General features: G+C 42.6%; 1 protein-coding gene across 8 annotated transcripts in view; it reads right to left on the bottom strand.

Annotated features, from left to right (window-relative positions):
* Positions 1-26,727, bottom strand: part of ADGRG2 (adhesion G protein-coupled receptor G2) — a 126,913-nt gene extending 100,186 nt beyond the window's left edge. For 2 of the 8 annotated variants that reach the window (XM_081566523.1, XM_081566522.1), the window contains exon 1: positions 25,848-26,171. The gene's annotated coding sequence lies outside the window, so the exon portion shown is untranslated. Of the gene's footprint in view, positions 1-8,341; positions 8,456-17,856; positions 17,933-25,222; positions 25,321-25,847; positions 26,173-26,642 lie in introns of those variants that run through there. The other 6 variants (XM_081566519.1, XM_081566515.1, XM_081566525.1 and 3 more) reach the window with 6 other exon arrangements.
* Between the last annotated feature and the right edge of the window lie 1,162 nt (positions 26,728-27,889).

The raw sequence follows: 27,889 nt of genomic DNA, 5'->3' as shown, positions 1-27,889 counted from the left end.
TAGTGTTCCTCCCTCCCCACAGCACGACTGAATAAGTGAGACTAAAAAAAAAAAAGTGACCACCACCGCGCCCCTTGTGTCAGGGCGGAAATTAGATACTGAAGAGACCAGCAAACAGAAGAAGCTAAAAGAAACAGAGGGAACCGCTTTGGAAGTGACAGATGCAACAGATTAAAAGCACTAGAACAAATAATTTCACAGTTTGTATGGAAATACAAAAAACCTCGAATAGCCAAAGCAATCTTGAGAAAGAAGAATGGAACTGGAGGAATCAACCTGCCTGACTTCAGACTCTACTACAAAGCCACAGTCATCAAGACAGTATGGTACTGGCACAAAGACAGAAATATAGATCAATGACACAAAATAGAAAGCCCAGAGATAAATCCATACACCTATGGACACCTTATCTTCGACAAAGGAGTCAAGAATATACAATGGAGAAAAGACAATCTCCTTAACAAGTGGTGCTGGGAAAACTGGTCAACCACTTGTAAAAGAATGAAACTAGAACCCTTTCTAACACCATACACAAAAGTAAACTCAAAATGGATTAAAGATCTAAACGTAAGACCAGAAACTATAAAACTCCTCGAGGAAAACATAGGCAAAACACTCTCTGACATAAACCACAGCAGGATCCTCTATGACCCTCCTCCCAGAATATTGGAAATAAAAGCAAAAATAAACAAATAGGACCTAATTAAAATTAAAAGCTTTTACACAACAAAGGAAACTATAAGCAAGGTGAAAAGACAGCCTTCAGAATGGGAGAAAATAATAGCAAATGAAGCAACGGACAAACAATTAATCTCAAAAATATACAAGCAACTCCTGCAGCTCAATTCCAGAAAAATAAACGACCTAATCAAAAAGTGGGCCAAAGAACTAAACAGACACTTCTCCAAAGAAGACATACAGGTGGCTAACAAACACATGAAAAGATGCTCAACATCACTCAAACCACAATGAGGTACCATTTCACGCCCGTCAGAATGGCTGCTATCCAAAAGACTACAAGCAATAAATGCTGGAGAGGGTGTGGAGAAAAGGGAACCCTCTTACACTGTTGGTGGGAATGCAAACTAGTACAGCCACTATGGAGAACAGTGTGGAGATTCCTCAAAAAACTGGAAATAGAACTGCCATATGACCCAGCAATCCCACTACTGGGCATACACACTGAGGAAACCAGAATTGAAAGAGACACGTGTACCCCAATGTTCATCGCAGTACTGTTTATAATAGCCAGGACATGGAAGCAGCCTAGATGCCCATCAGCAGACGAATGGATAAGGAAGCTGTAGTACATATACACAATGGAATATTACTCAGCCATTAAAAATACATTCGAATCAGTTCTAATGAGGTAGATGAAACTGGAGCCTATTATATAGAGTGAAGTAAGCCAGAAAGAAAAACACCAATACAGTATACTAACACATATATATGGTATTTAGTTAATTGGAAAGATAACCCTGTATGCGAGACATCAAAAGAGACACAGATAAATAGAACAGTATTATGGACTCTATGGGAGAGGGCAAGGGCGGGATGATATGGGAGAATGGCACTGAAGCATGTAAATTATCATATGTGAAACGAATCGTCAGTCCAGGTTCAATGCATGATACAGGGTGCTTGGGGCTGGTGCACCAGGATGACCCGGAGGGATGGGATGGGGAGGGAGGTGGGAGGGGGGTTCTGGAAGGGGAAAACATGTACACCCATGGTGGATTCATGTCAATGTATGGCAAAACAAATACAATATTGTAAAGTTAAAAAATAGATAAACTAATTTAAAAAAGAAAAAGAAAAGAAGAAAAAAAAGACAATGACAAAATCAAAGTTGCAGAATAATATGGGGGTAAAAAAATACCAATCACATAGTTTAAAAGCATGCAAATAATGACCTAGAGAGGTGGATGGAGGAGGTGGGATGGGAGGGAGGCCCAAGAGGGAGGGAATATACGTATACATACAGGTGAGTCACACTGCTGTACAGCAGAAACCAACACAACATCGTAAAGCAATTATACTCCAATTAAAAAAAAAGCATGCAAGCAGCATTTTCTCTTACTAAGGGACATATTCCTATACAGGATAAGTAAAAAGAAACATATGAGAAGATGAACACCAATTTCAGGACAGTACTTACTTCTGTGCACTTTTTAAAAGCTAATGGGGACTTCCCTGGTGGTCCAGTGGTTAAGACTGTGTTTCCAATGCCAGGGGTACAGGTTCAATTCCTGGTCAGGGTAGTTACGATCCCACATGCTGCATGGTACAGCCAATAAATAAATAATTTTTTTAAAAAAAAGCTAACGTACAGCCAGGGTTGAAGACTTTTAAATGACACCAGTGGTAGAGCAGGTCCAAAGGAGATGGAATTCCACGCACTTTCCTTAGCAGAACTGAACAAACACTGACCCACTCTCTAGAGGTCTCCTTAACAGCAAAGGCCACATTGGGGTCAAAGCCACATGCCTGACTCATACACAGTGTTCTGATTACCTTAGTCAATTATCCAAAAGCAGCCTATCCTAGCAATAACAAGCCACAAGAAGGGCTCATTTTACCTCAGGTACCATTTCGATGTTAGCACGGGAGAAAGACAAAGTACTGAAATGGAAATATCCTGGCTGATAAAGGATTATCATTCAGTAACAAGCAGGAACCAAGACTTTATCAATATCACAGTTAATATGAAAATTATCCCATACATAATTTAATCTTTGGTGATTCAAAATGTACTTTAGGCTCCAACAACACAATAATCTTTACTACAAACATCTGTTGTCATTACACATAATTTGTTGGCTAATAAAAAGTGTTGACAGAAGGCTGGATAAGCCAATGAGAAGTTGTATTTCTATCAATACTTCTCCCTTTGCAGAGAGTTGATAAGACTTCTTTAAAAGGTTTTCAAATCATTCGTAGATCCAAGAAAGCTAGGTTAAGTACTCAGTTATTTGATTTTAAGGGTTATTTTGCAGGAACTGATTAAATAATTCTGAGGACTTGGAACAGTCCTTGGCAAAGTTAACAAAAAGATGCTGCTCAGGGAAAACTGACTTCCTTTTTAGTACTCTTTCTCTCTTTAGGGCCCATTCCCAACTTGTTGGCACCCAATGGCCTCCTACTTTTTGAATCCTATCTGCTCTTAGGAGATGACCTCATATCAAGACATATCAACCAAATTCTGTACCCATTTACATTTTAACAACTCTTTAAGCCAAAGAAATGAATCTCTAATAGTGGAATTTCAGGATTTAGCTAGATGAATGGAGGAGTTGGGAGGAAAGCTAAGCACAATTATTGCTATTACTGGAGTCCCACTCCTCAGCCCCAAATTAATATGTTATGGCCTTAACCCCCAACATGACTGTATCTGGAGACAAAGTCTCTAGAAGATAATTAAGGTTAAATGAGGTCATAAGGGTGGGACCCTAATCTACTAGGACTATGGCCTTTTACGAAGAGAAAGAGTCTCTCCCCTATCTCCTCTCACCATCATTTGAGAACACAACAAAAAGGTGGCAATCTACAAGCCAGCAAGAGGGCCCAAAGTCACAGGGAAGCACTCACCTAACCATCCATCCTTGATGTTTTCATACATGTTTACATTAAAGCTAGTCCCACTGATGTAGTGGGTACTCCTAAAATACCAAATCCAAAGGAACAAGGGTCTCTAATCAGGAATCCCAGGAGGCCCAAACAAAGACATGGTGGGCAGCACACCCTGGCAGGGGTACAGCAAGAGTGTGAGCAATCCATTCTAGATGCCAGGTCAGGCCACCCTCCCAAATATCTCTGCCTGGTGTGGGTTCCAATCATTCGAGGAGCCACAGAATGGGGAGTGCTGCGAACAAGGTCTCCAGGGGAAAAGGCAGCCTTCTGAGCATATAGAAGGGCTAAGATTCCCCAATTTGAACACAGGCAGTTCTAAAATGCACTGAGAAGTTTAAATTATACCAAAGTTTGGGTCCAACTCCAGTCTGGAGAGAAAGGCAGGAGGAGGGGGACAAGCTAAAGACATGGCTATGGACTTCCTTGGTGGTCAAGGGGTAAAGACTCCGCCTACCAATGCAAGGAACACAGGTTTGATCCCTGGTCCGGGCATATCCCACATGCTGCAGAGTAACTAAGCCTGTGCGCCACCACATTGAGCCAGTGCTCTAGAGCCTGGGAGCCACAACTACTGAGCCTATGTTCCCTAGAGCCCATGCTCTGCAACAAGAGAAGCCACGACAGTGAGAAGCCCTGCTCGTCACAACTAGAGAACGGCTACACACAGCAAAGACTCAGCACAGCCAAAAAATTAATAAAAAAAAAAAAAACCCCACGGCTAGAGGAACACTGATCATTGGCACAAAGCTTGGAAAACAGGGGTGGTACGTCCTTGAATCTTAAAGTCAGGAGCCTCCATGCAGTAAACTGAAGGTCCAAGAAAGGACTCCTAGTCCCAAGGGGCTGGCAGAGAGCTCACGATGGAGAACCCCAGGGAGGGAAGCCTACAGAAAGGAACACGGAAGTAGGATGCAGCCAGGGCAAGGGTTGCCAGGGCCACAAGATGTGCTCTACGGCCTGAGGCAGAACTCAGAGATACACTATCTCCCTACCCCCACCCCTGGCCCAGAGGGACTCAGAAGGACAGGAGTAAGCTCTGTTGGGAGTCCAGGTATCAACTCTGTTGACAGTCCAGAACACGGAAGCGTTCTCTCTGAGATTGGGCTTACTTCCAGCCACCTGAATGCTTGGTGTCATGCCAACAAACTAACTAGACATTGGTGAAGCCCTCCTGAGGACCAACCCAAAGGGCTCCCGTGTTTTAGTGTAATGGGTTTTATTAAAATGAACAAAAGTACTTCCTGACTGCTGGCCTCATAAAGCCCTGCCATAGTTTGGGTTCTTCCAGATGGTAATCCAAGACAAAGATTCGAGAACAAGCAATTTATTTAGGATGTGACCCCAGGACACAGGAGAATGGGGAAGTGAGATGGGGGCAGGAAGGCAGCTAAATCAGATGCATCATCAAGCCAGTTACCACTGGGGGAGGCTGAGTCTCAGTCCTGGAAGCTCTGGGAGCCGGTGCAGATTGCCCAGCCATCTCAGGGGTCCCACTCAGGGGCAAAGAGCTGGGTTCAATACCAACCAGCCCTGGCTGAGGACTGCTCCCGGGGGTGGGCTGGGAAGAGTTCATCCTGGCACTCCAGGCTGCCACATGGGCGGAGAGAAATGTCCAGCTAGTGGCTGGAAGGGGACTGGGTGTACTGCGGTGCTCGGGGCCCAGGATCTTAAAACGGACACCTAGTCTCTACAGAATAAATAAGGAAGTCTGAGGCACTGAAGCCAGCAGAAGAGAAGGCAGTTTCACACCTGCCCTGCCCCACTCCTCCCTTCATCAGTATCTGGGATTTAAAGAGAGAGAGAGAGAGACTGTGTGTGTGTGTTTGGGTTTGGCATGCGTTTGAGGAGTTCAGTGGTTTTTCTTCAGCTGTTTGGAATGTTTGAGGAGTCTAGGTGAGGGGAAGCTGAAAGGAGTTGCTACTTGAGATTTAAAGAAACACCCAAGGAGTACTGGGCTTTGTGCTCTAATGCAGGCTGAACGCGTCTGGTTGTTAGCCCGTCTGGTTTGTTAGCCTGTGCTGGGAGACCAACCGGAGAGGCCCAAGAACAGGGATGTTTATCATTCCTGAAAGGGCTATGGACAAAGATCCCAGCTGTGCTTAAAGCCTCACTATTCAAAGTGTGGTCCCCCAAAAGGAGGCATCTCCAGCCCTGTCCCAGAACCTGCATCTACATTTCAAAAAGATCTACTTGTATACCTAAAAAGCACACAGACTATAGTAATACACCAAGTGTTCTCTGCATAGAGTATATTCAGCGACTGTGACTCCTACCAAAGTCAAGTGGAAGGCATTTGCTCCATTTCAGGCTAATGTACTCTATTCAGTTTGTCAAATCAACTTCAGATTTGCTGAATGGAGTAATTTGGGACAAATTTGGGACAAAGGGAGTTAATCATGTCAACCTGCAAACCTGGGTGTAATCACAACAAAATAAAGCATACTTTAGTTTTTCAAAACCTCTTTCATTTATTTCATTCTTCCCTTTTTGCCTCCTTGGCAAAATTAGGAATCATTGCTTAATAAGCCTGTACCATTCTAAGACTATTCATATGGGTAAACCTTTGCCTCAATATCTGTAAAATACATTTGACAGTTCCAGGAGTGTCATTCATTTCAAAATAATCACATGTGTGTATCACAGGAAAAAAAGTTAAAATTCTTAAGAAATTTTAAAATGACATTTTGATATAGGTAGCTGGTAAAGGAATAAATGAACATATAAACATTCTTAGAAAAAAATGAAATAAAAACTAAATACTAAAACTTACTAAACTTAACTCAACTTATGAATAAAAAGCCTCAACATGGTATATGGATACAGATATGGAAGTATATGCAGAGCTGGTTACTAATCCTAATTGCATTCATAGTACAAAATAACTGACAACCATGAAAATAAGTAGAAATACGTTAGAAGCCTTCTTTGGATGGCATCATCGGCTCAATGGACATGAGTCTGAGCAAACTCTGGGAGATGGTGAAGGACAGGAAAGCCTGGCATGCTGCAGTCCATGGGGTCACAAGGAATCAGACACGAGTAAGCAACTTTACGACAACATCAAAAGTGTTCTTTTTTAGGTATTGAAGGGGAGCAGAATATGACATCTCCAAATGTCTCTTTGGTGTAAGAATTATCTTGAGGCTGATTATTTTTAAGAAACAGCATACAAAAAAGAAGCTCTGAAAACTGAGTAGTAGTGACCCGTAAGAGATATTTACATATATAAGGGGAATCTCCATTTGTAAGGGTGTCTCCCTCTCCATACCAGAACAGTCACTTTAAATCTCTAGAAACTCTTCTCTTCTCAGTGGAGAAGGCAAGGAGTTAAATCTGCATAACACCCCCAACCTTGTTCACTGTGCTTTTCCTGATAATTCCTAGAACTGGCCTCCCCCACCCCACAAAAAATCTTTTGTCTTTAGTGGAAGATGGTATTGAACAGGAGAAGGCAACGGCACCCCACTCCAGTACGCTTGCCTGGAAAATCCCATGGATGGAGGGGCCTGGTGGGCTGCAGTCCAGGAGGTTTCAAAGAGTCGGACACGACTGAGCGACTTCACTTTCACGTTTCACTTTCATGCATTGGAGAAGGAAATGGCAACCCACTCCAGCATTCTTGCCTGGAGAATCCCAGGGACGGGGGAACCTGGTGGGCTGCCGTCTATGAGGTCGCACAGAGTCAGACACGACTGAAGCGACTTAGCAGCAGCAGGTATTGAACATAGTGGGGCTTGGGCCATTTAGGGGGAGTTATCTGTTTTCATGGGTCTCTCCCATATATACAGGAGGATATATATTATTAAACTCCTGTTTGTTTTTCTCCTGTTAATCTGTCTTTTTATTACAGGGGGGGTCTCAGCCAAGAACCTAGGAGGGTAGAGGGAACATTCTTTCTTCCCCTACAGCATTTACAAAGTAGTAATGCACATGAGAAAAACATCTCCTGCCCTGTCAGTAAACAAAGGATGTCACAGTCAAGAGTGATCACAGCCCTCCAACATGAGCTGGTGAGCCCTGAGGAAACTCAGGAAAAGAATATACCTGCCATCTAGCAGCCATCAGACTGCAGCCACTCCCTATCATGAGCCCTGAGGAAACTCAGGGTGAGAAAACACAGGATACAGGTCCCAGATAGCTGAAAGTCGTGAAAGTCTTAGTTGCTCAGTTGCGTCTGACTCTTTGTGACGCCATGGACTGTAGCCAGGCTCCTCTGTCCATGGGATTTCCCAGGCAAGAATACTGGAGTGGGTTGCCATTCCCTTCTCGGGGGGATCTTTCTGACCTAAGGGCCAAACTTGCACTGCAGGCAGATTCTTTACTGTCTGAGCCACCAGGAGAGCAGACCCAGATAGCTGAGGGGCATATCAAAGGAATGATGTCAGTGAACCCAGATTCTTGTATCTTCCCACACAGAGAAAGTGAAAAACTGAAAGTGTTAGTCGTTCAGTCGTGTCTGACTCTTTGCAACCTCATGGACCGTAGCCCATCAGGCTCCTCTCTCCATGGGATTTTCCAGGCAAGAATACTAGAGTGGGTTGCCATTGCCTTCTCCAGGGGACCTTCCCAACCCGGGTTCTCCTGCATTGCAGGCAGATTCTTAACATCTGAGTCACTAGGGAAGCTCCCACACATAGAAAAGCATTGAATTCCTTAACTTGGGATATCTAGTTTTCTTTAATTAACAATAATCTTTTGACATTCAGATTACCTGCCCTTTGTTGCAAAACTTCTATATAACCAGCCTCTCCGAATCAGCTCCTCAGAGCAGTTCCCTTAAGGTTACTTGAGATGCTGTCTCCAGGGCTTGAAGTCCTAAAAATTCCTGCCGAATAAAACATAACTATCAACTTTTGGATTGCCAATATTTTTTAAGTCAACATACACATGTGTTCACCAAAAGATAGGTATAATCCACAGTGCTATATTTAAAATGGATAACCAACAAGGACCTACTGTATGGCACAAGGAACTCTGCTCAATGTTATGTGGCAGCCTTTATGGGAGGGGAGTTTGGGGGAGAATGGATACACGTGTAAGTATGGCTGAGTCCCTTCACTGTTCACCTGAAACTATCACAACAATGTTAATCAGCTATTTCTGAATACAAAATAAAAAAGTTAAAAAAAAAAAAAGGTATGTACAAGAGTGTTCCTCACAACACTATTCATAAAAGCCAGAAACGGGAAACTAACCAAAGGCTCGTCAATAGTAGAAAGGATAAATTGTTGTACAGTCATACAATGCAATACTATTCAGTAACTGCAACACACAACACAATGATATGGATGAATCTCCCAAACAAAAATGAAAAGTCAGATATCCTGTGTGGTACTATATATATGAAATTCAAGGGCAGACAAAATCAATCTATGACATTAGAATCAGAATAGTAGTTACTTCTGGGGGGTGGGAGTGCCCAGAAGGAGACATGAAGGGGACTTATGGGAGCCGCTCATGTTCTGATTCTTGATGGGGGACTGGTGACAGGGGTGTGCAAAGTTGGTGAAAATTCATTGAGCTATATACACTTATAATGCGTATAGTGTATACTTCATTAAAAAGTTTAATTTTAGAAACATATGTATACACATTTTATCCACTTTCACAGATGAGTCAAAAAAGAGTAGACTCTATATCTAAGAAATACTGCTTACCACACTTGCCTACTTTCACTAAAAATGGATGCTAGAATGAAAATGACTACTAATGACGCACAGGTGATAAATATCAGGGAAGTGAACAATGGTACACAGCTCTTGACTCACATATGAACTATGGATATAAAATGAGCATCGATCCAATATAAAAAATAAATACTACTGGGTGGGCTTCCCTTGTGGCTTAGCTGGTAAAGAATCTGCCTGCAATACAAGAGACTTGGGTTCAATCCCTGGGTTGGGAAGATACCCTGGAGAAGGGAACTGCTACCCACTCCAGTATTCTGGCCTGGAGAATTCCATGGACTGTATAGTCCATGGGGTCGCAAAGAGTCGGACACAACTGAGCAACTTTTACTTTCACAAGGGTAATAGTTTCTCCAAATACTCCAAAACATGTGATATATTCTGTCAAAAAGTTAATTATCTGGATAGCAAAATCACTAGTGGAGGTCATTTGTACTGATTGTTCCTGGAAGCTTTACTACTATATAGAATGTACTATTAAGAGTTTACCTAAAAATCATGGCTAATTTTCAAATTATGTCTAAAAGGGAAATCACTTTGGCATACATCCTCCTAATCTTTCTCCTTCTCCTTCCATATATTCAATTTGTGAATATCTAGAAGGTTTAGAAACTTTACATGTCTAAAACCCAAGGGAAACATGTCCAAGTTTTTTAAAAATCTGAGAAGCAGTCTTCTAGTTAGGACCAGAAGAGTCCCCCACTAAAAAATGTGACATTGGTGATCTCTGGAATTTTATCACTGTTTTTTTCTTGGTAAAATGTAATTCCCTTCTGTCTGAAAACTCTAATAACTAGGATCCTAACACATAGATATTAATTTGTTCATCAGATCACTGTTCTCACCAGCAGCTTCTAGACATAGCCCAGAGACACGAATTTCTGGAGAAAGAAAACATTTACTCAGTGTCTTTCATGTGACTGAGTGACTTTCATTTCATGTGCTGGAGATCATGTTAGGTAGTTTAAATTTATTACTCATTCATTCCTCTAACTGAATACCTACTGTATACCAAATACTAGGTACTAGGGGTAAAGTGTGGGCCCTGCTCACATTCTAACGTGGGAGCAGGGGGGTGGGGCAGAGAAGGAGAGAGGAACAATAAATATACAAATAAAGAATAAAGCTAATATAATGATAAGTGCAGTGTTGAAAATTACAGTAAGGTGAGAATGATACAGTGAGTGACTTGGAATCTATTTTGGATCAAGGAACCAGAGGTGATACTTAAACTGAGAGATGAATGATGCCAGCCAGAGAAAGATAAGGGAGGGGCAGAGAGAACATTCCAGAGAGAACTGTTAGTACAAAAGACCAAAAGGAGCTTGATGTGCTGGAAGAATCAAAAGGAGGAGGAAGTGTGGTCTGCAACAGGGAAGAGCAGGAGTCAGAACATCACAGAACACCATAATCCAGCAGGGGAGTGACATCATCCAGTTGATACTTCTAAAGAGATGCTCCAGCTGCCGTATGGGAATTGGATTATAGGAGGCCACTACAACTGTCCAAGAAAGATAGTGACAGAAGGAAGAACTGTGGAGGAGTCGAAGTAGAGAGGTTGGAACACCTGGAAGTCAAAGTGACAAAATCTGTTGATAGGTTGGATGTGGGGCAGGAAACTTGTAGGCTTAGAGCTTGAACAACTAGATGGATCATGGTGTCATACACTGAGATGGCCTCATAGGGAGAGAATCAAGTATGGCATGGAGATGGCAGGGAATCAAAAATTTGCTTTAATCAAAAATGTGGATTAGTAGGTCTCTTTTTTTGTTTGTTTCAAGATTTTTGAATTTTTACATTTAAAAAGCACATCAAATGGGGACTTCCCTAGTGGTCCAGTGGTTAAGACTCTGCCTTTCCACTGCAGGGGGCACAAGTTTGATTCCTGGTCAGGGAGCTGAGATCCCACACGTCATGTGGTGTGGCAAAATAAATAAATAAATAAAGGCACAAAATGTTTAAGAGCGTGGTTTTTCCTATACTTTCTTCCATTTTTCATTTCTATAACCCTCATTTCTGAGCCTGTTAATAGTTCAAGTTTCCCCCAAAACTTCCAGCATTCTTAGAATTAGTCAACTTATCAACATTGTTTTCTAGTGTTTCTCAATGAAATTTTTGAGCCAGTATAAAGATCTTAAAAGATATTTTTGAGACAATTTCCACTACACAATAAGATCAATTCTATGTTTTAACCTAACAGTGGTAGTGCAGTGTGAAAGCCATGCTAACGAGGCTGGAGTTTACTTCTTAAAATCAGTGTAGACAAGGGAGTTCTGGAGATCTTATGTACAGCACGGTGACTACAGTTAACAGTTACTGTACACTTGAAGTTTGCTAAAGGAGAAGATCCTAAGTGTTCTCACCACACACACACACACACACACACACACACACACAGAGACTTAACTGTGAAGTGAGGGATACATTAGTTAGCTTGAGTGCGGTGATCATTTCACAATGTGTGTGTTTATGCTCAGTCGTGTTCAACTCTTTGCAACCCCATGGACTGTAGCTCACCAAGCTCCTCTGTCCATAGTAAGAATATTGGAGTGGGTTGCCATTTCCTACGCCAGAGGATCTTCCCAACCCAGGGATCCAACCTGCGTTTCCTACATCTCCTGTGTTGGCAGGCAGATTCTTTACCACTGGTGCCACTTGGGAAGCCCCTCACAATATATACATAACCAAAAAATCAAAATTGTACACCTTTATATACAATTCATATTGTCAATAATATCTCAATAAAGCTTGACAGAAGGGCAGGGGGTATATATGAATCTTTTAAAAGAATGAATTCGTTCCTACTGTATAGAGAGAACTCTATTCAACATCCTATGATAAACCATAACAGAAAAAATTATGAAAAATAATATATACATATAACTGAGCCACTCTCCTATATAGCAGAAATTAATACAATATTGTAAATCAACTACAATAACATTTTTTTTAAAGTGAATTAGTAAATCTTGAGGTGTGGGAAAGGTCATGGGTACAGGTACTGGCATCTAGATGGAATGTAAAGCCACAGACTGGATGGGTCATATCAGGAGAGCACAGTCCTAGCGCCCAGGAAGGACACCAACCTTGAGTAGAGGAGGAGGAGCCTGAAATGAAGACTTAGAATAAGTTACCAGCAAGAGTAGGAAAATCAAGAGAGTGTAGGGTAATGGAAGCAACAAGAAGAAAGTGTTCAAAAAACGAGGAAATGCTGCTGCAAAGTCAAGCACGATAAGCCAGAGAAGGGACAACTGGTGAATTTAGCAACGTGGAGGACTGCCAAGAAGAGCCCCACTCGGGACAGGACCCTGATTAGACTAGACAAGGGAAGAATGTGGAGCAATAAACTATATGCAGCTTTTTAAGAGGTTCCTCTGAGAGGCAACTAGAAATGTGGGAGCAACTGGAGGGGATACAGAGCCAATGGAGATACTATATATTAGATCATGATTATGAGCTGATGAGAACAATCCAGAAAAGAGAGGAGGATGCTCAGCAAAGCAGTAAAGAAAGAGGGGAATGGAATTATAAGTCAAGTCCTTCACAACTGGAGCACCAAAATAATTTAAGTAATTAATTACAGAGTATTGAAAAAACAGGAATTTATGAGTCCACACTAATAATAAATACATGAATAAATAAATAAATGGCAGATAACCAAAAAGGACCAACTATATCGCACAGGGAACTATACTGAATATTTTGTAATAACCTATGGGAGAAAAGAATCTGAAGAGGTGTATATATAGAGAGATACAGAGACAGAGACAGAGAGAGCACCAGCTCTCTAGCACCTGCGAGCCACAACTACTAAAGCCCATGTGCCTAGAACCCATGATCTGCAACAAGAGAAGCCACCACAACAAGAAGCCCACGCTCTGCAACTAGAGTAGCCCCAGCTCACCACAACGAGAGAAAAAGCCCGAGCAGCAGCAAAGACCCAGCGCAGCCAAAACTAAAAATAAATAAATAAATAAAAACTTTAAAATAAAATAAAAAGGAGAGGGAGGTGGTCTGCTTTCATTCTAAATGTTAAAGGGGGGCAGAATATGCCATCCCAAAATATGCCTCTTTGGCATATTATTTTAGGCTGATTATTATTATTATTATTTGTAATTTTTTTTAGCTGTATTGGGTCTTTGTTGCAGTGCACAGACTTCTCTCTAGTTGAGGCATGCATACTCAGTATCCCCTAGGCATGTGGGATCCTAGTTCCCCGACCAGGGATCAAACATGGGTCCCCTGCATTATAAGGCAGATTCTTAACCACTGCACCACCAGGAAAGCCCTTAGGCTGATTATTTTTAAGAAACAGCAGATACAGGAGAAGCTCTGAAAACCTGGTATAAGTTACCCTTTTGTAAGAGACATGTACATTTACAACAGAAATCTTTCTTGCTATAACAGAGAGAAAGGTGATTCTAATCTCTAGAAACTCTTTATCAATGTGCCTAACAACCTGACCCTTACAACGTGACCCTTGTTTACTGTGCTTTGCCTGTTAGTCTTATAACTGGCCTTCCCCAAGCCAACATCTTTTATCTTCAGCTGCTGCTGCTGCTGCTAAGTCACTTCAGTCGTGTCCGACTCTGTGCGACCCCATAGACGGTAGCCCACCAGGCTCCGCCATCCCTGGGATTCTCCAGGCAAGAATACTGGAGTGGGGTGCCATTGCCTTCTCCGTATCTTTAGCTAGAGACAGCATTTAAGGTGGCTTGGTCCATTTCAGAGTTTCTCAGTTTTCCTGGGTATCTCCCACGTATGCATGTTATTAAACCATTTGTTTTTCTCCAATTAATGTCTTTTTATTATAGAGAGGTCTCAGCCAAGAACCTAGAAGGGTAAAGGAAAAATGATTTTTCCTCCTCCACAATGCCAATGTCATAAGAGACAGAGAAAGGCTGTGAAAATGTTATCGATTAAAAGAGGCTAATAAACATGACAATTAAATGCCTGAACAACCCTAGATCAGATTCTGTACTAGAAGAAAAAAAGGCTGTAAATGACGTTAGCAGGTTTAGTTTCGAAATTGGAATACAGATGGCAGATTAAAAACAATATTGTATCAATATTAAATTTCCTAAAGTTGACAACTACTGTGATTATGTAAGAGAATATTCTTATTCTTAGAAAATCCATATTGAAGTACTTAGGAGTAAAAGCCATGATGCATGTAACTTAGCCTCAAATGATTCAGGAAAAAAATTATGTGCGTGAAGAAGAGTGCAAAGGATGAAGCAAATGGGGTCAAATGTTAACGACAGAAGAATCTGGTTAAAGGGTATATGGATGTTCTCTGTACTATTTTTATGTTTGCAATTTATTAGTAAAGTTTGAAATTCTTTCCAATTTTTTTTTAAATGGGGGGAAAAAAAGAACATGTCCTTGAGAAGGTAAAGAGGATGAGAAGTCCAGAGCCCAGCAAAGAAGCCGGTCTTTGACACACTGGGGATGTTTCAGTCAGTTTCACAGGAACAGTGGGGCATTTCAGTCAGTTTCACCTGGGCACTTGTACACATGCTGGGAGTCTGGGTGGTGAGAATACGAGGAGAGTTCTGTCTAAAGAGACAGAGTCAGCAGCTGAAGTAGGAGGAATAGAGAAAGTAAAAGAAGGGGTAAAATAGCTGTTTTGGAAATTGGAAAGACACAGCCACTACTCAAGCGTGGTAGGATCACCAGGCGATGCTGAAGATCCATTTGTGGTTTATTAAGGTCAGGACCTAGACCTAGACATCAGTATTTATTCTAAAAACTCCCCAAGTCATTCGAATAGACAGTCAGCTTTCAGAGCTACTGTTCTAAGGCCAGGTTTCTCAACCTCAGCATGATGGATATTTGGGCCAGATAATTATCAGTGAGGAGAAAGGGATGTGGGGAGTCATTTTCTGTGCATTACAGGGTATTTAGCTACATCTCTGGTCTCTGCCCACTAGATGCCAATAGCACCACTACCTCTGCCAGTCATGACAACCAAAAATGTCCAGACATTTGCCCTGGGGTGGGGCGGCGGGCAGTGGGGGGGACTGACCCTGGTTGAGAGCCACTTATGCTAAGAGAATGAAACTTCTACCGAGTTCCCTTAGTGAGTTTATAATTAATCTCTCTATCCAAAACTTTGGGGTTCCCAGGTGGCACTAGTGGTAAAGAACCCGTGTGCCAATGGAGGAGATAGAAGAGACACCGGTTTGACCCCTGGGTCGGGAAAATCCAGTGGAAGGTATGGCAACCCACTCCAGTATTCCTGCTGGAGAACCCTATGGACAGAGAAGCCTGGGGGGTTATGGTCCATAGGGTCACAAAGAGTCGGACACGACTGAAGCAACTGAGCATGCAGGCATCCAAAACTTTATTCCCTTTCCTGTCCCTTCTGACCTCAATCCTTTGCTGCTGCTGCTGCTAAGAAGCGTCAGTCGTATCCGACTCTTCGCAACCCCGTAGATGGCAGCCCACCAGGCTCTTCCGTCCATGGGATTCTCCAGACAAGGGTACTGCAGTGGGGTGCCATTGCCTTCTCCGAATCCTTTGCTAACTGAATACTAATCAATCAAAGTTAGACAACTAAAACTACTGTCACTAATAACATCATTAATGTACTGAAGTTGCTATTATAGACATCACCATTAATATACAAACTCAGGTTGTTTCTCCAGGGTAAATTGAGGTAACAGACCTGGCCAGAGAATCATAAACCAGAAACATCCTGACTCTCAAAGCTATGATGAAGAAATATCACAGAAACATCACAAAATGATGATTAATCCCAGCCTCTTTGTTCTTCTCCATTAAAAAAAGCCCCTAACTCAAAGATCAAGTTGGAGTGGATCTGAGGCTTGTCTCCCACTCCCTTGATTGATGCCCTACAGTAAACCCTGACTTTGCTGCAAATACCCAGTGTCAGAGTTTGGCTTTCTGTGCCACAGGCACACCAGTCCTTGCTTGGTTACAGGAACAAAGGCCATAAACATGACATGTTTTTAAAGATCAAAAATTGTGTATGCTCCTCATTGCTATGAGCACTGTGGTTAAAAACACAGGCTCTATGTCCATCCACGTTGCTGAAAATGACAGAATTTTATTCTTTTTATGGCTGAGTAATATTCCATTTTGTGTATATGTGTGTGTATATCATATCTTCTTTATCCATTCATCTGTTGACGGACAGTAAAATAAGTCAGAGAAAAAAAGCCAAATACTGTATGATGTCACTTATATGTGGAATCTTAATAATAATACAAATGAATGTATATAGCAAAACAGAAAGACTCACAGATATAGAAAACAAACTAGTGGTTACAACTGGGGAGAGGGAAGGGGGGCAAGTTAGGGGTATGGGATTAAAAGATACAAACTACTATGTATAAAATAGATAAACATCAAGGATGTATCATATAACACAGGGAACTAGAACCACTATCTTTTACTAACATTTAACGGAGCATAATCGGTAAAAAATACTGAATCAGTATGTTATACATCTGAAACTAACATATACTATAAACCAGCTGTACTTCAATTTAAAAAACAAACCCACAGGCTCTGAAATCAGTCTGTGTTCAAACCCTAGATCTACTGCTTATCATTTGTACGACTATGGACAGAGGACATGGACAAACTTAACCTCTGCGTGCTTTAGTTTCCTCATCTGTAAATGCTCACAGTACCCGCCTTGATGGTGGATGGGTGTGTTTGCTACATAAAGGACTGAGGAGCCTTGGGATACTTAGCAGTACATCTTAAATGCTAAAGGCATGTTTATAACTTTCTGAAGGCAAAGACCATTCTAATAAATATGGTGGGGGGAAAAAAAACAGTGAATACTGATCTGTACACTTAAATAAAAAATAGTACCTGCCTCAAGAGTTTGGGAGTGTTAAACAAGTTAACATAGGTAAACCAGTAAGAGCACCACCTGCCCAATAAATATTAGCTGTTAGTTATTACTATCCCCGGGAGAAGCAAATGGCAACCCACTCCAGTATTCTTGCCTGGAAAAACCCCATGGACAGAGAAGCCTGACAGGCTACAGTCCATGGAGTCGCAAAGAGTCAGATACGACTGAGCGACTAAGCACATATTATTATTATCACAGAGTCAGAAATGTAGCGGACACCAGATGTCTGTTGATTTATGAACTACTTACATTAAAATATACTATAAAAAATAAATTAAATAAGTGACTTCTCTGGTGGTCCAGTGGTTAAGAATCCAACTTCCAGTGAAGGGGATGTAGATTCGATCCCTCGTCAGGGAACTAAGATCCCACATGTCGAGGGGCAATTAAGCCTGCTCCCTGCAACTACTTAGCCGGTGTGATCTAGGGACTGTGTTTCACAACAAGAGAAGTCCACATGACACAACAAAGACTCAGTGCAGCCAAAATAAAATAATAAAAATAAAATATATTCTTATGTTTAACCTAAAGAAATTTCCACACCAAAACTAAACAAAAAGGCAGAGTGCTTTGAATTTCTCTTAGGATTAGTGCTTGATTTCTTCTAGATTCTAGGTGTACTCATTCATCCATTCAACAAATACTTACTGAGCATCTACTATGTCCCACTGTTCTAGGTCCTGAGCAAGAGACACAAAGTCCCTGCCTTCTTGGAACTTGTATTCTAGCAAAGGGGGAAAAAGACATGGAATTAGTGAATGAATAACTAAATAATATAATTGCAGATAATAATGTTACAAGAAAACAAAAGTGGGATGAGGGGGGTCGACATTTCTAGTGGTAGGTGAGGAATGCTGATTTAGAATGAGGGTTAGAGAAGCCCCAAATGAAACAGATAGACAAGTTAGGAGATTATCTGGTGAAATGATGCTCCAGGCAGGCAGCACTGCAAATGCTAAGGTTGGGAAGCAGGGAAATGCTTGGCTGACGTGATGAATAGCAAGGAGGCTGGCATAACTGGAAAAGTATGGGTAGAGTGGGGTAAAGGTCATATAGGGCCTCAGGCTACAGGAAGGAGCTAGGGGTCTAGTGTAAGCATGGTAGAGGATTTGAGCAGTAGATTTACAAGACTGCCTTTACTGGTAATTCTCTGCGGTCAGGGTGGGCGCTGGGAGTCTGGGTTACAGGCTACATATAAATTTGAGAGAAAAACTGGGGTAGCTACCATTATCTCCCTGGTGGCTCAAACGGTAAACAAGCTGCCTGCAATGCAGGACACCTGGCTTCGAGATCTCTGGGTCAGGAAAATCCCCTAGAGAAGGAAATGGCAACCCACTCCAGTATTCTTGCCTGGAAAATCCCATGGACAGAGGAGCCTGGCAGGCTGCAGTCTGGGGGGTCGCACAGAGTCGGACACAACTAAAGCAACTCAGCACGCACCATCATCTCAGGGTATTAAAAATGAACTCACTTAGCATCATAACAGGATCTGATATAAAATGAATCTGTCCTGGACACAGTTCAGCAGTTTGGGGACTTAGAAACTAAACGAACAGTTTTATAACACAGTAGTTTTATGAAAGAGTGTCAAATCAATGCAATGATCATCATTTTAAAATGAAGTACAACAGATGGCAGAGAATTAAAAATTTCAGAATACACTTCACAGAGAAAAATTGCATAATACTTCTTGAGATTCTGTTTCAATTATATATAGATATGTCCATACTGAGCTGAGATTTATACTTCTCACCATGAATGGTGGGCAGAAAAGTTTGAAAACCACTACCAAAAGCTACCTTATTTACACATAAGATATCTACTTATTGTTTGTTCATTGCTCATTCATACAATGTGGAAAATTCTTAAAGAGATGGGAATACCAGACCACCTTATCTGTCTCCTGAGAAACCTGTATGCAAGTCAAGAAGCAACAGTTAGAACTGGATGTAAAACAATGAACTGGTTCAAAATTGGGAAAGGAATACGTCAAGGCTGTATATTGTCACCTTGCTTATTTAACTTATATGCACAGTACATCAAGCGAAATGCTGGGCTGGATGAAGCACAAGGTGGAATCAAGATTGCTGGGAGAAATATCAATAACCTCAGATATGCAGATGACACCACCCTCACGGCAGAAAGCGAAGACAAACTAAAGAGTCTTGATGAAAGTGAAAAAGGAGAGTGAAAAAGCTGGCTTAAAACTCAACATTCAGAAAACTAAGATCATGGCATCCGGTCCCATCACTTCATGGCAAATAGATGGGGAAACAGTTGAGAGACTTTATTTTTGGGGGCTCCAAAATCACTGCAGATGTTGAGCGCAGCCATGAAATTAAAAGATGCTTGCTCCTTGGAAGAAAAGCTATGACAAACCTAGACAGTGTATTAAAAAGCAGTGACATTACTTTGCCAACAAAGGTTCATATAGTTAAAGCTATGGTTTTTCCAGTAGTCATGTATGGATGTGAGAGTTGGACCTTAAAGAAGGCTGAGTGCTGAAGAATTGATGCTTTTGAACTGTGGTGTTGCAGAAGACTCTTGAGAATCCCTTGGACAGCAAGGAGATCAAACCAGTCAATCCTAAAGGAAATCAACCCTGAATATTCATTGGAAGGACTGATGCTGAAGCTCCAATGCTTTGGCCACTTGATACGAAGAGCCAACTCATTAGAAAAGACTCTGATGCTGGGAAAGACGGAAAACAGAAGAAGGGGACAACAGAGGACGAGATGGTTGGATGGCATCACTGACTCAATGGACATGAGGTTGAGCAAGCTCTGGGAGATGGTGAAGGACAGAGAAGCCTGGTGTGCTGCAGTCCATGGGGTCGCAAAGACTGAGCAACTGAACAACAACATCTATTTATACATATAAACTGTTCCTTTATTCTCTCTCCTTTCCTCACTATACCTGGCATCCTCCGCCCCTTCCCTGCAGATGAGAAGATTATAAAAAAGCTCCAAAGGTAGTTTCTTCCTTCCTGTCTAAATAAAAACAAACTGACTTCTGCTACATTATCTGCTCCTCCAGGGAAATCAAAATATGACCCTCCAAAGCCGGGAAGACTGACTCACCTCTAAACTGTTAGGCTTTTCCATGAAACAAAAAATCATCCAAACAGAAAAAGAAATTTTAAAATGAAATTTTTTGAACATTTTGAAGCTAAAAATGAAATGCAAAGAAAACCTCCAGAAGGTACTAATAAGGGCAAATGCCAGAACTCCACAGCAAGCATAATACCTAGCAGTAAGCTAGGAGAAGCATTTCCATCTGAGTCAGATGTTCCTCCTCCACCTGCTCCACAGGGCAGCCCAGCCACTAAGGAGAGCAGACACGTGGAGGAAAAAATATCAGGGGCAGGGAGGAATACCTATACCATTGCCATTTGTAGATAGCTTATTTACCATTAAAATTGAAGAAAATTGACTGAAATACTATGAGAATTAATTCAAGTTTAGTAAATGACTTGATTATGCTAGACCTACAAAAAAATTAAAAAGCCTGTCTATATAATAGTCTGTGTGTGCGCGCATGCTCAGTTGTGTTCAACTCTTTGTGACCCCATGAACAGGAGCCCGCCAGGCTTCTCTGTCCGTGGAATTTTCCAGGCAAGAATACTGCAGTGGGTTGCCATTTCCTACTCTGGGGGATCTTCCTGACCCAGGGATTGAACCCGCCACTCTTGCGTCTCTTGCATTGGCAGGCAGATTCTTTACAACTCCGCCACCTGGGAAGCCCATACGATAGTACAGTCATAATAAAATGAAATGGAGAAAGAAGGATACAATTTCTAAAAGCAATACAAATTACACACAAAACAGTCTAGGAATTCACCTAACAAGAATGTGTAGCATCTCACAGTGTGGTACTGGCATAAGAACAGATGTACACATTTATGGAACAGAACAGAGTTCAAAGTTCAAAGCACACACATAAAGTAAATTCATTTCTGACAAAGAGGTCAAGGGGATACAATGAGGGAAAAGTATAGTCTTTTCAGTAAATGGTATTGCAACAACTGGCTATCTATATGGAAAAGAGTGAACCTTGACTCATACAAAAATTAACTGAAAAAGAAGTAAAAAACCTACATATAAAAGGTGAAAGTATAAAATATCCAGAAGGCAGCATAAGAGAAAATCTTGCTAAACAGGAGGACAATTTATGACAGGTTACTAAAAGTGGCATTCACAGAAGGAAAAAACCTGATAAATTAGACTTTATCGAAATTTACAACGCTTGCTCTTCAAAATAAAAGTCATTAATTCCATGTATTATGAGGTATGAGTCAACTAAAAACAGTCAAACTCACAGAGTAGAACGGTGGTTGCCAGGGGCTAGAGGGAGGGGGAAATGGGGAATTGCTGTTCAGAGGGTATAAAGTTTCAGTCATGCAAAAGGAAAACGTTCCAGCTATCTGCTGTACAACATCAGCAGTAGTAGTTCATGTGTGCCTGTAGTTCACAAGACTGTACTGTACACTTCAAATTTTGAGAGGGTAAATTTCATGTTGTGTTCCTACCACAACTTTAAAAAAATAAAGAAAATGAAATGGCAAGCCACAGACTAAAAGCAAATGTTTGCAATACATGTATCTGACAGAGAATTTGTGTACAGATGTATGGAGAACTTTTATGATTCAGTAAGACAACACACAATACAATTAAAAAACAGACATTTCATACACAAATGATCAAAAAGAACATGAAAAGATGCTCAACATCAGTAGTTATCAGGGAAGCATAAACTAAAAACCACAGAGATGCCATCATAAACCTGCTGGAATAAAATAAGCTGACAATACCAAGCACTATCAAGGATGCCAAGCAACGGGACCTCTCCCACACTGGTGGGAGTGGGCAATCGAGTAGCCATTTAAGAAAAATTCAGCAGTTTCTTATCAAGTTAAATTTACCACGCAATACAGCAATCCTACTTCTGGGTTATTTACTGGAGTGAACTGAAAATTTACATTCACACAGAAAGCTGTATGTGAATGCTTATATTGGCCCCATTCATAATCACCAAAAGTTGGTAAATGGACAAACTATGGAATATTACTCAGCAATAAAAAGGAACAAATTAGTGCTTCACACAACATATGAGTGAATCTCATATGCTACATGAAAAAAGTCAGACTCAGAAGGCTACATCGTGTATGAAGCCATTCACAGGACATTCTGGAAAAGACAAATTTATAGGGACAGAAAACAAACCAGTGGTTGCCAAGAGCTGCGAGTGGTAGGAGGGGTTGACTACAAAGGGTCCATAAGGAATTTTTTTGGAGTGATGGACTTCTAGATCTTGACCATGGTGGGGGTTACATGACTACATGTATCTGTCAAAGCTTACACAACTATATACTAAAAAGGGTGAATGTTATTGTAAATAAACTGCACTTCAAAAAAAAAATTTTTTTAATTTAAAAAAAAAACTGCACTTCAATTTTTAAAGCATGGAATCAGCTCAAGAATTAATTAAGTAGATTTTTAAATGGAACAGAGTGTTCACAGACTTTTATTTGATTGAGGGAATTTATGATAATTTTCCCCAAATGTTTAGCCCATTTCTTTTTTTTTTTTAATTGTTTATTTTTTTTTATTTTTTTTTTATTTTATTTTATAAATTTATTTATTTTAGTTGGGGGCTAATTACTTTACAATATTGTAATAGTTTTTGCCATACATTGACATGAATCAGCCATGGGTTTACATGTGTTCCCCTTCCTGGACCCCCCACCCACCTCCCTCCCCATCCCATCCCTCTGGGTCATCCCATTGCCCCAGCCCTGAGCCCTTGTCTCATGCATCGAACATGGAATGGTGTTCTGTTTCACATACGATAATATACATGTTTCAATGCTATTCTCCCAGAACGTCCCACCCTCACCTTCTCCCTCAGAGTCCATAAAATTGTTCCATGCATCTGTGTCTCTTATTCTGTCTCGCATATAGGGTTATCGTTACCATCTATGCGAGACAGAATAAGAGACACAGATGCATGGAACAATTTTATGGACTCTGAGGGAGAAGGTGAGGGTGGGACGTTCTGGGAGAATAGCATTGAAACATGTATATTTTCTTAACGTCCAACCTCTCCTACCTCATACCATGCCCCTCAAATAATTTCCATGTGGATTAAAGACCCATGTATTTTTAAAACCATAAACATTTTAAAAGAAAAATTGTTTTTCTCTATCTTAAGGTAGAGAATTTCTTTCTCAGTGAGGCATAAAAATCAGCTCCCAGGTTTTTTACCAAAGGCAGAATCTCTCCTTTGTATTTTCAGAACTATTAACAGATAATGCATTTTTTCCCTCACCCCCTCACCCCCACCCCTCTCTTTCTTTTTAAAGTAATGGTGCTCTTCCCAGTTTGTAGCGTGTATCTGAAGTGACTTGGCATTCTCAGGCAGCGAAATGGAAAAATGTGTTGGTCGGTTTCGTGTGAGTGATGAAAGCGCTAGGAATCTCACCGTGATGTACCCCCTCTCTGAGTCCCCAGCCAGCCTCAGGCACACCAAAATCACACGGGAGCACCCAGAATGACGTTAGCCACAGAAGAGCAGCTTCTTCACTAGCTCTCTCTAACACCTGAGCAAACTCACTCTGCCATTTCTGGAAGGCTGCTCCTGGTACCAGAAACACGGCAGCTCTCCTTTGCCTGCCAAACCCACCAATGAAATGCTATTTCCCAGACTTTTTCCTCCTTCTGCTGAACAAAATCATATCCACAATTAAAGTTCCTTCTTTGTTTCTTTTCTGTGTCACCAACCATTTTTTTTTTCTAGAAAAGCACACACATCTGAAATCTGTGGGTTTGAGGCAAGGATTATTCACAGAGAAAACACTGATGCTGGTCCTGCACTTCTTTAGTGTTTTTCAACAGCAAAATCTGCTCTATCCCCCTTTTACTGAAAGTCACCTTGCCAGGATGTGGGAATGATAAAAGCAGAGGGAATCCGATAGGGGCTGGCATCGCACTGAGGCCCTGTAAAGCAATAACCTCTGAGCAGCTTCAAAATGTGGCCACTTTTTGTTTTCTAGCTTTGCACTTGAGCTGAAAAAGCAGCCAACTAAGCAGTGTCCAGCTCACTTTAGATCTTAACTAAGCAAAACTCTGGGACACTAAATAGAAACTCCCCAAATCCTTTGGAAATGGCATACGCTTTTGTCACTCAACCCATAAACTATTACAAAATTAAACTTAATTGTATTAATAATTAAGCTCTTGATAAATTATTAATTTAAAAATACTGGCACACCATGTATAACTGAGATTATACACATAGGCTTATCTCTTAAAATAGCTGAAGAGAAGTTAAGAGATGGAAGGAACTGCAACATCTAGCTAGTATTTACTTAATAAACCTTCACTCTCTATCACCCACCAGCTCCCAACCCAATCAAAGAAATAGGGTCCTTTTTCTGCCTATGGTGATTATTATTAGGATCAGCTACATAATTTATAGGGCCAATTGCAAAATAAAAATGCAAAGCCCCTTGTTCAAAAATTATTCAGAATTTCGACAAGCGACAGCAGAACATTAAACCAAATACAGGCTGCATGCCCATGAAGCCAGCTCTATCAGATAATGTACCTGACTAGTAACGCAGTAAGAAGAGTAAGGTATTTTGCTACTAAATGAGTAGGAATCTTTGAAATTTGTGTATTTGGGGAGGAGGTTGGATTGTAAAGCCTTAGGATCTCCTCTCCCAATGTTCCCATATTCCTAAGGTTTTCAGTCTGTTGGACAAAAAGTACTTCTGCGAGGCCTGCCATGTGGTCCATGGAGCAGCAGCAGCATCTGGGAGCCTGTCAGAAGTGCAGACAGTCGGGCCCCACCCCCGCCGGACCTACTGAATCAGAATCTGTATTTTAACAAGGTCCCCAGGGAATTCGTATGGGAACAGTACACACAAAGAAGAGTCACCGTCGAAGCAGCCATGGAAAACCTCTGCCGCCTGCCTCATCCGGCTCTCAGGAAGCCTGTCAGCGCTCCTTCTCACCTGAAACGCTCGGGAGCCTGGACGCGGCAAGTCGCTGTCGAAAAGCGCTCACCCGAGGCCTCCAGCCCATCCTCACCCTCAGGCTCTTGGCTGCCGCTCCATCGCGCCGCGCCCGTAGCCACCTGCTCTGGGTCCAGTCAGACGCGGCAGCGCCCAGCCGTCCGGGGCCCGGGGCGCGTGCGCGCTCCTCAGGCTCCGCCGCACCCACTGCGCGGCGCGGCAAACTGAGTCCCCGCCAGTCGGCTCTCGAAGACTGCCGGCGCGAACACGGCTCGTGGCTCCTTTTCGCGCAGGGGTAGGGAGAGCTGGAGTCCGTATTAAGCTTCAGGACACACACACCCCTCTCCCTCACAGAACGCGTCGCCAGAGCCCCTTTCTCGCGGCGCGCACTCTCTCTCTGTCGGGGTGCCGGTCCCCGGAGCTCGGCCCTCGGCCTCCGCCTTTCAGGACGGCCCCGGGCCCCAGCTCCGCCGAGCCTCAGTCGCGCGGAGGGAGCGTTCGTCCCGCCGTCCCGTCGCACTCTACGTCCCGGCGCTACGCCCCAGCCGCCCGCGCCCGTCTCCAGTTCCTCGGCCGGGTCGCAGGAACCCGCGGGGACAGACCCATCCCGGCGCGGCGCGCTTACCTGCCGGTCCCCGCCGACGGCCTCGCCGCTGGCGCCCTCCAGCCCTCCTTTTTCCCCTTCCCTCGGGCCGCGTCCCTCCTACTCCCGCCCGCGGGCTGGGCACCGCCCCCGCCGCTCCCGGACGGCTCGCCCGCCCGCTCTCCAGCTGCCTAACGCGGCGTGGCGCGTCCGGCGTTCGGCGGCGACGAGGCTAGGCGCGGAGGTGGGGAGCGGGCGGGGCGCGGAGGAAGAAGGGTGTGAGGGGAACCGCCCGGCGGCCGAAGCCCGGCGGGGAGCTCAGCCTGGGGGCGGGGCGGCCCACCCCACCCCACCCTGCGGAGGCCCCCGCGACGCTTCCGGACTTCCTGGACCATTTGCTCTTCCGACGCCCCGCATCCGGTTCGGCGTGCTCCTCGGGGACCCCACACTCCACGCCCACCCGCTCACCTTTAGGGGTCGCCCTGGTACCCCAGTGCTTGTCCCACCACTTTCAGCACTGTTCAGTGTGATGGGTGGGAAACCCGCGGTCGCCCCTCTGCCACAATATTTCTGATGCAGAGGTCAGACCGCTTGGAAGGGGGATTTGGAGAAGTCGGTAAAAGGAAAAGGTCCTGAGAATGAATTCAGCTCCATGGTTACCTGATACACCAGATACCTAGGAACTGGGATCCCCAGCACAATGGCTGCTGGGGGAGGGTCGGGTGGAATATGAAGTGAGTTGTCCCTGGTTCTCTCTACCTTTTCTGTCAGCATCTCCTACCTCTGCACAGTCTAGAATAAAAACGTAGATCTGGACAGGATTTACAGACCACCTACCCAGTGTTACAAGATGATAAAATAGGCCTAGAGGAAGTTAGCTCGGTCCTACAATAAGATTGGTTGTAGAGAGCAGGCACTCAACGCTCTCTGGCCCCTTTTACCCCCTCCCCCACACTACCCTCTCCAGCCCTCCTCTTTGTAGTCAACTAACTCCAATATTTACAAGATATTTTACCACTTTAAATGCACGCATTCTCTTCCGCTAAAACCTACAGGAGAATATTCCATTTTTCTTTACCACCAAAATTCTGAATTGCATTCAGAGCTTTGGAGAGGATGTTTTAAAAGTGCAGATCTGCAGAGCACACTCGTGCCTAATTCTGTCATATTAAACACAACACCCTTGAGATATATGCTCCGCTTTGCAGGAGGGATTGATTTTGTTTTGCAAACACCAATTTATTAACACCTACAACATTCTAGCTGGATAAATGAATGGAAAGTGTTTTCAGAGAGACTTTTGACTGGTTGGATTAAGGGGAAGTGGGTGACAGGAAGCTCATCCAGGTAACATAACAAGTTGGAAGCAGAATTATGATGAGGAAGAAAATAGTAATCTTAATAAACAGATTGAATGCTATTCCAAAGGGTTAAATTGTTCACATTTGCATTAACACTTGCATATGTTAGAGAATATAGACTTCATATTGTGTAGAACAACCAGAAATCTCATACACTGCTATTTGGCAGAATCAATTAAAAATGAGCACACAACTACCCAATGTCCCAATTCCTCTTCTAGGTATATACTCAACAGAAGCTAGTGCATATGTCTACCAGAGGATAGGAACAAGAATGTCCGTAGCCATGTATTTGTAATAGCCCCAGATTGGAAACTACCCAAATGTCCATCAGCAGTAGAATGGATTAAAAACATTGCAGTGGTATCCTCTCAAAATGGAATACCAGACAGACAATGCACAAGCCACTGCTACGCTGAGTGTAGCCAGACCTTGTAAACAATACTGAGCGAAGGAAACCAGACCCAAAAGCATACATACTATGTGGTTCCGTTTATACAAAGTATACAACCAGCAAAGACAATCTATGAAGTTAGAAGTCAGGATGGTGGTCACTGGGGAGTTGATGACTGGAAGGAGTTACAAGGATGATACGGAGGATTTATGGGGTACAGGCAGTGTTTCTCAATCTGGGTGCTACTTACATGGATCTGTTAAATTTGTGAAAATTCATTGCGCTGTTCACCTATGATATGTGTACTTTTCTCTATGTATGTTTTACTT

Source organism: Giraffa tippelskirchi, chromosome X, assembly GCF_054371585.1.
Source record: "Giraffa tippelskirchi isolate mGirTip1 chromosome X, T2T-mGirTip1v1.2.pri, whole genome shotgun sequence".
Taxonomy (NCBI): domain Eukaryota; kingdom Metazoa; phylum Chordata; class Mammalia; order Artiodactyla; family Giraffidae; genus Giraffa; species Giraffa tippelskirchi.
Note: the sequence above shows the minus strand (reverse complement) of the source record. Positions and strands in the feature narration are given on the sequence as shown.